Here is a 7,794-nt window from a genome sequence, read left to right as displayed (position 1 = left end):
CTCTTCTTCTTTTTCTTCTTCTTCTTCTTCTTCTCTGATTTAATAGCGCAATAATACATCCGCCGATAATAACAGCTGTAAAACCTTTGGGCTCTACAATATGGAGAGAAGTACCGGCATTCAATGTGGTAATCCCAAAAATATTTTATTATAATAAAGGCAATAGTAACGATGGAGCAGCAGCATAGTAATTGTAAAGTCGCAGTACTTGTACCTACAGAAACTAATAACAAGAGTAGTAGCAGCTGTACTATAACAACACATAATGATAATAATTATAATAATAACAAGAATTATTATGAAGATGATGATGATGATGATGATGATGATGATGATGATGATGATGATGATAATGATAATGAAGAAGAAGAAGAAGAAGAAGAAGAAGAAGAAGAAGAAGAAGAAGATGATGATGATAATCATTATCATTATCACCAGTATCACTATCATATCAGTTTTAACCTTAAAAACAACAAAGAAAGGCAGAGGTAAACAACACAACGAAAACACAAACACAATCAACAATCAACAAGCAATCACAACTTATAATGGACCACGACGATGTCTTGATCACATTTCTGCATTCACAATCAGGCGCGCTTGCCCACTCTCTCCCCTCCGCTTCTCTTTTCTTCTTCTTCTTCGTCTCCATCTTTCTCTTCCTCTGCTCCTCCTCCTCCCATCATTATTATCATCATCATTAATCATTATTATCATTATTATCATTATTCCTCATTCTCGACCTCCCCTCCTCCATTCCTCCTTCTCGTCCTTCCTCTCCCCCTCCCCCCCCCTCCTCCTCCTCCTCCTCCTCCTCCTCCCTCCCTCCCCTCATGTCCTCTCGTTAAGCCTGCCTCTCCCCCTCTTATCTCTCGTCTTCCTTTCCCCCAAATCCTTAGATCTCGTTAAATCTCTCGCCCGCTTTCTCTCTCTCTCTCTCTCTCTCTCTCTCTTTCTCTCTCTCTCTTCCTCTCTCTCTCTCTCTCCTCCTTTTCTCTCTCTCTCTTTCTGTCACTCTCTCTTTCTGTCACTCTCTTTTCTGTCACTCTCTTTTCTGTCACTCTCTCTTTCTCTCTCTCTCTCTCTCTCTCTCTCTCTCTCTCTCTCTCTCTCTCTCTCTCTCTCTCTCTTCTCTCTCTCTCTCTCTCTCCCTTAATCTTAATCTTAATCTTAATCTCAATCTCTCTCTCTCTCCGCCTTTTCCCCTTCCGTAGATACCCGGTCATCTCTTTATCTCCTCCTGACCATCACTTCCTTCCTTCCTTTCTCCCTCTGTTCCCCCCCCCACCCCCCTCCGCATATGTAATATCTCTCTTAACATCTTTCTTGCCTTTTGTTCCGCTTGTTGCACCCCCCCTCCGCGTTTCCTTCTCGCTTTACGCTATTCCCTCTTCGCTCCTCCTCCTGCCTTCCTTCTACTCTTCCGTCACTGTCACCGCAACTCCCCCCCTCCCCCTCCCCCCCACTTCCATTCCCATTCTCCAACCTTTATCGCGACTTTCCTCTCTTCCTCCACCACTCTCCTCCTTCCGTTTCTTTCTCCATCACTCCTGTCACGCCTTCCCTCCTTCGCCACGGCCTGCACTTATTCCTCGTCCTTCTTCTTCTCCATCTCTATCCCCGTCTTTCTTCTCTATCTCTATCCTCGTCTCTATTTCTACCATCCTCGTCCTTTTTCTCTATCCCTATCTTCGTCCTTCTCTGTCTTTATCCACGTCCTTCTGCTCCGTCACTATCCACGTCCTTCTTCTTCTCCGTCCCTATCCTCGTCCCTCCATTCCAATCTCCTTATTCTCGCTTTCTTGTCGTTCGTCCCCCTTCCGCCGTTACCGCTTTCTCTCCCCCTTCGCCTTCTCCCTTAAAGCAACGACGACTTTTCCTTGGCAATCGCTCCCTTTCGGCCGTCTCGCTCCTCGCCAGCTGTTCCTTCTCTCTCCCTTAATTTATTTTCTTCCCAGTTGCTTCTCTTCTCCCCCTCTTTTTCTCCAGCTTTCTTTCATTTTTCTCTCCTCCTCCTCCTCTTCTTCTTCTTCAGCTATTTCTCTACTCCCTTATTACTCCTCTTCCCCTCCATTTCATGAATTGCCTCTCTCTCCTCCTCAGCTGCTTCTCCTCTCTCCCTCTTCTTCATTTCCTTCTTCCCTCCCTCTCTTCCAGACGCCCCCTTTTCTCCTTTCCCCCTCATCCTCTCTCCCTTTTCCTCCACTTTCCCCTCTTTCCTTCTCATTTCCCCTTAGCCTCTCTCCCTTTCGTCCACTTTCCCCTCTTCCCTCCCTCCTTTTCAGACGCCCCTCTCTTTCCTCATTTCCTCTCAGCCTCTCTCCCTCTCCCTTTTATCCTCTTCCCTCCCTCTTCTCCTCTTCCCCCCTCTTCCCTCTTTTTCACACACCCCTCTCCTCCATTCCCTCACTTCCCCTCAGCCGTGACCCCAAGCGGCCTGGCATGCGTGCACATCACCCACATCACACACGCACGTATAAATAACTCGGGAGCGGAGGAGGAGGGGGGGGGGGGCACGGACTTCTAAACTCTAAACTCTGACCCACCAACCCACCCGCCCACCCGCTCTGTGGCTGCCTGCTACTTTCCTCCGTGATTCCTGCCTTCGGGGAGTTCTTTTTCCTTCTTTCTGTTCGTGTTCGTTTGTCTGCCTCGATCGCACTCTCACTCGATCTTTTCTCTCTTTCTTTCTTTTTTTTCCTTTCTTTGTTTTATTTTTTTTTGTTTTGTTTTTGTTTGTATCTGTGTCTGTCTGTATCTCAGTCTCACCCTCACTCTTTTCCTTCTTTCTTTCTCTCTCTCTCTCTCTCTCTCTCTCTCTCTCTCTCTCTCTCTCTCTCTCTCTCTCTCTCTCTCACCCGATTTCTTTATCCCTTCGGGTCTTGTTTGAATCAATTTAGGTCATCAGATCTCTAAATACGTTTCCCCTCTTTGATCTCATTCCCTCTTCGTCAAATAACCTCTCGCCCTCTTCTCTCACTCCCTAATCCTCACAACACTCCCTTAATCTCTCTCATCTCTCCTGCCTTTCTCCGTATCTCTCTTCCTTCCCTCTCCCTCTCCACTTTCCTCCTTCCCTCTCCCTCTCCCCATTCTCCTTCCCTCTCCCTCCCTCTTTCCCCTCCTTCCTCTCCCTCTCCCCATTCTCCTTCCCTCTCCCTCTCCACTTTCCTCCTTCCCTCTCCCTCTCCCCTTTCTCCTTCCCTCTCCTCCACTTTCTCCTTCCCTCTCCCTCTCCCATTCTCCTTCCCTCTCGATCCTCTCTCATTCCTCTCTCACTTCCCTCTCCTCTCCCATTCTCCTTCCTCTCCCTCCACTTTCCCTTCCTCTCCCCTCCCATTCTCCTTCCTCATCCTCTCACTTTCCTCCTTCCATCCCCCCTCCCATTCTCCTTCCCTCTCCTCTCCCTTTCCTCCTTCCTCTCCCTCTCCCATTCTCCTTCCCTCTCCTCTCCACTTTCCTCCTTCCTCCTCCTCTCCCATTCAACTTCCCCCCCCCCTTTCTCCTACCCTCTTCTTCTCTCCACTCCATTCCTATTTTTGTTTTTCCCTTCCCATCCCCCCTCCTTCCCTCTCTCGCCTTCACTCTCCCCCCTCTACCTTCCTTCCCTCCCTCCTCCTCCTCCTTCTCTCTCTTCCTCCTCCGTCAGTTCTTTCCCTAAGACTCTCCTCTTATCCCCACTACGCCTAATGATGCGACGATTATCCCCCTCGCCTCCCCCCTCGTCCCTTATCCCCCCTCTCCCCTCCTCCATGCTCCTTCCCCCCCTCTCCCCCACACTTTTCCTCTCTTCCCTCCTCCTTCTCCCCTCTTCTCTCCTCCTACCCCCTAGCCCCTCCTCCTTACTCCTCCCCCTCACTTCTCTCCTCTTCCCTCCTTCTCCTTCCCCTCCCTTCTCCCCTCCTCCTCCTCCCCTTTCCCCTCCAGCCTATCCTGGACTTAGACCCCCTCCCCCTCCCCCCAAATCCTCATTTCCCCGGAGGATACCCTGCGCGGATGAGGGTAAGCATGAGGATGAGGAGGATGAGGATGAGGTCGGATGAGGCGTGAGGAGGCCTACGCTAAGGACGAAGATAAGGACGCGCTGGGCGGCAAGCAGGGAGATCCAGGGGGGGGGGGGGCGTTCAGACAGCACGTTAAGGTAGAAGGATGAATGCGGTCGTGCAATCAGCTGTTCAATATAGGCCTATCTCACGGAGGATGTTCATGGCCCGGGGAAACGTTCGGTCTATTTCAACGTTCACGGGAGCTGATCGGTACATCTTCGGTTCATGGAAATATACGAGGCAATGCGACTGAGAGTGACAGCACACTCTGCCTGGTTCAAAAGCAAGAGCACTGGATCTGTACAAGATAAAATCAAATCGAGAGATCTAACTCGGCAAAGAGGAAAGACAAAGACGGGTATCAGGCACGTGGATGACCCGTCAGTCATGCAAACCGTCCAGTGTAGTCATGCTCGGCCGCCTCCTCTCTGACCTGCTCCCTCCTGCATTTTCTACTTCTCCCCCTTTTCTTCCCTTTTTTCTAGCTACTTACCCATCCCCTCCCTCCTTCCTTATTCCGTGTCCCCTCTCCCTTCCTCCCTCCCTCCCTACCTCTCCCCCCCATCCTTACCCTCCCCCTCCCTAACTTCCCTCCCTCCCTTCCACTCACTCCCCCCCTTTCCCTTCTTCCATACCCCTCCCCTCCCCCCTACCTCACTTACCTCCCTCCTGCTTCCCCCTCCCCCCCCCCTTCCAACCCACGCACTTTTTCTCCTTCCAAAAAAGCGAAGATGCACACAACACCATCCTACCCCCCCCCCCCCCGGCCAAATTAAGGTTAGGCGAAACTTCCTACAGCACACTGTTCTCTGGGGGACGTCAGCTGACCCGAGGCGACGAATAGGCCTACCGTCGCCCCTCTCCTCCCCCGCCTCTTACTGACGAGTCCTAAGGCTGGCGCTAAATAGGAAGGGGGCGCCGCTCCTCTCCCCCAAGGTTGGAGGCAACTGCGGGGGGGGGGGGGGCTGCTCGGCCTCGACTCTCCCTGACCCCTCACCCCCACCCCACCCCCACCCCGGTCTCGTATTTGCTCCAACTCGCTAAATCCGCGGCCCCTCCTGTCGGGCACATCCCGGGGAAATAGCTGAGCGAGGCAGCTCGAAGGAGGGTGTGTGTGTGTGTGTGTGTGTGTGTGTGTGTGTGTGTGTGTGTGTGTGTGTGTGTGTGTGTGTGTGTGTGTGTGTGTGTGTGTGTGTGTGCGTGTGCGTGTGCGTGTGCGTGTGCGTGTGCGTGTGCGTGTGCGTATGTGTATGTGTATGTGTATGTGTATGTGTATATGTATGTGTAAGTGCATGCGTGTGAGTGTGCGTGTGTGCGTCTGTGTGCGTGTGTGCGTCTGTGTGCGTGCGTTTGCGTGTAAACATATTACCATAACCAAAAGCATAACACATCGAAAAACACATTCAAATACCCCCACCCCCTCAACGACCCACCGGCAAGGGATCACCCACAAGTGCACAGAACCGGCATGGCAATTGCAAATCCTCTTACAGATGCATACTAACAAGCCACAAGCAACACCAATGACACGCCTATGTGTGTCCCCAGAATACGAAGTCTCACACACACACACACACACACACACACACACACACACACACACACACACACACACACACACACACACACACACATACATGACCCCCCTCTCTTTCCCCATCATTCTCTTTCCCTCTATCCATTTCTCTCTCCCCCTTTCTTTCTCTCTTTCTCTCTCTGCCTCTCCTTCTCCCTCTCCTTCTGCCTCTTCCTCTCCCTCTCCTCTCCTTCTCCCTCTCCCTCTCCTCTCCCTCTCCTTCTGCCTCTCCCTCTCCTTCTGCCTCTTCCTCTTCCTCTCCCTCTCCCTCTCCTTCTGCCTCTCCCCTCTGCCTCTCTCTCTCCTTTCTCCTTCTCCTCTGCCTCTCTCTCTCTCCCCTCCTGCTTCTGCCTCTCTCTCTCCCTCTCCTTCTGCCTTTTCTCCCTCTCCTTCTACCTCTGCCACTGCTTCTGCCTCTCCTCTCCCTCTCCTTCTGCCTCTCCCTCTCCTTCTGCCTCTCCTCTCTTCTGCTCTCTCTCTCCCTCTCCTTCTGCCTCTCCCTCTCCTTCTACCTCTGCCTCTGCTTCTGCCTCTCTCTCTCCCTCTCCTTCTGCCTCTCCCTCTCCTTCTACCTCTGCCTCTGCCTCTCTCTCTCCCTCTCCTTCTGCCTCTCCCTCTCCCTGTTTCACACGAACCAACCGAGCAGAATACCGCAGGAAACCATATGAACGTTCAGGTCAAGGACAAACATTTAATCTCTCTGCCCTTCGCTATCCTCCTCGAACTCTTATTATCTACTCCCCTGTTCTCCTCTACCTCCCTCACCCTATAATCTCCCTCATCCATTTTTTTATCAGAGTTTCCCCCTGACGCGTTTAACCCTACTCGTTTTCCATTAAGGAGTAGCATGAATTGCAAAGCCGTGTTGATACAACGGAAGAAAAACCCACTGTACATAATAAATCTAGTTTTTGCTTAGTGGATTTTTTTCTATAACAGTAACATGTATAAAAAAAAAAAAAAAAAATGATACGTCGTTTCGAGTCACACTAGTCTCCTCATCAGGCGACAAAACCAAAATGGATAAAATATTAGATTCTGTTGCAGGACAAGTCGTATGTTTTCAACGGGTGTTCTGTCTGTCTGTCTGTCTTTCTCCCTCTACCTCTCCCACTCCCTCTCGCTCTCACTCACTCCCTTTCTCCCTCTCTCGTTTATTTATCATTCCGAGCGGATCCTCGACGGGAGTAACTTTATAACAGCTTGGATAGACGTGTGATTCGATCCTCTCTCGTTATGTGTATATTATAGCAGATGCCTGAGATGCTCGATGTCTGTATTTGGCGCGCGCGCGTGTGTGTGTCTGTGTGTGTGAGTGCGTGTGAGTGTGAGTGAGTGCGCGTGAGTGTGAGTGAGTGCATGTGAGAGTGAGTGAGCGTGAGTGCGTGCGTGCGATTGAATGTGTGCATATGCATATACATATGTGCGTGCATGTTGCCCTTGTGTCGGCCCGCGTGCTCTACTGTGCCCCTGAGCAGGCCCACGCACTGACACGCGTACACAACATTAATTAAGCCCACGAGAGACACAGCCTCCCCTCCCACCACTTCCACCCCCACCCCCTTCCCGAGTCACTCCCCTCCCCCCTCATCCCACCCCTCCCGCAGCCCCCCCACCCCCCACCCCGCGACGCCCATCGAAGCAGCGCTCTCGACGACCTTCCCGCGGCGGCCACGAGGACATTGTCTTTTCGTCCCCGCTTCGCCTCTCTCGGGTCATCGGTCCTCGAAGATGCGAGGGGGGAGGGGGGGAGGGGGGGGGAGGGGCAGGAGGGGCGAGGGGGCGAACGCGCGAGCCTCGTGTCCCGCGCCGCTCGCCCTCGCTCGGCGCCATTTGTCGGTCCTGGGGAGCCGAGAACGCGTCGCATGATGCCCGGAGGGGGGGGGGGGGGAGGGGGGGGGGGGAAAGGAGCAGGAGGAGGAGGAGGGAGGAAAAGAAAAGGGGTAAGAGGTAGGGGAAGAGAAGGAGGAGGAGGAGGAGGAGGAGGAGGAGGAGGAGGAAGGGAAGGAGGAGCAGGTGGAAGAGGGGGAAGAGGAAGAAGAAGGAAAGGAGGAGGGAGATGAAGAAGAACAGTAAAACGAAGAGGAAGTTGACAGCCGGGGTGTACTTACAAGCGTCTAACTCTCTTACCCAGTCGTGCTCCTCCGCCCTTCGGCACCTGACGCGGCGGGA

The sequence above is a fragment of the Penaeus monodon genome, chromosome 16 (assembly GCF_015228065.2).
Source record: "Penaeus monodon isolate SGIC_2016 chromosome 16, NSTDA_Pmon_1, whole genome shotgun sequence".
NCBI lineage: Eukaryota > Metazoa > Arthropoda > Malacostraca > Decapoda > Penaeidae > Penaeus > Penaeus monodon.
This window is presented reverse-complemented; position numbering follows the sequence as displayed.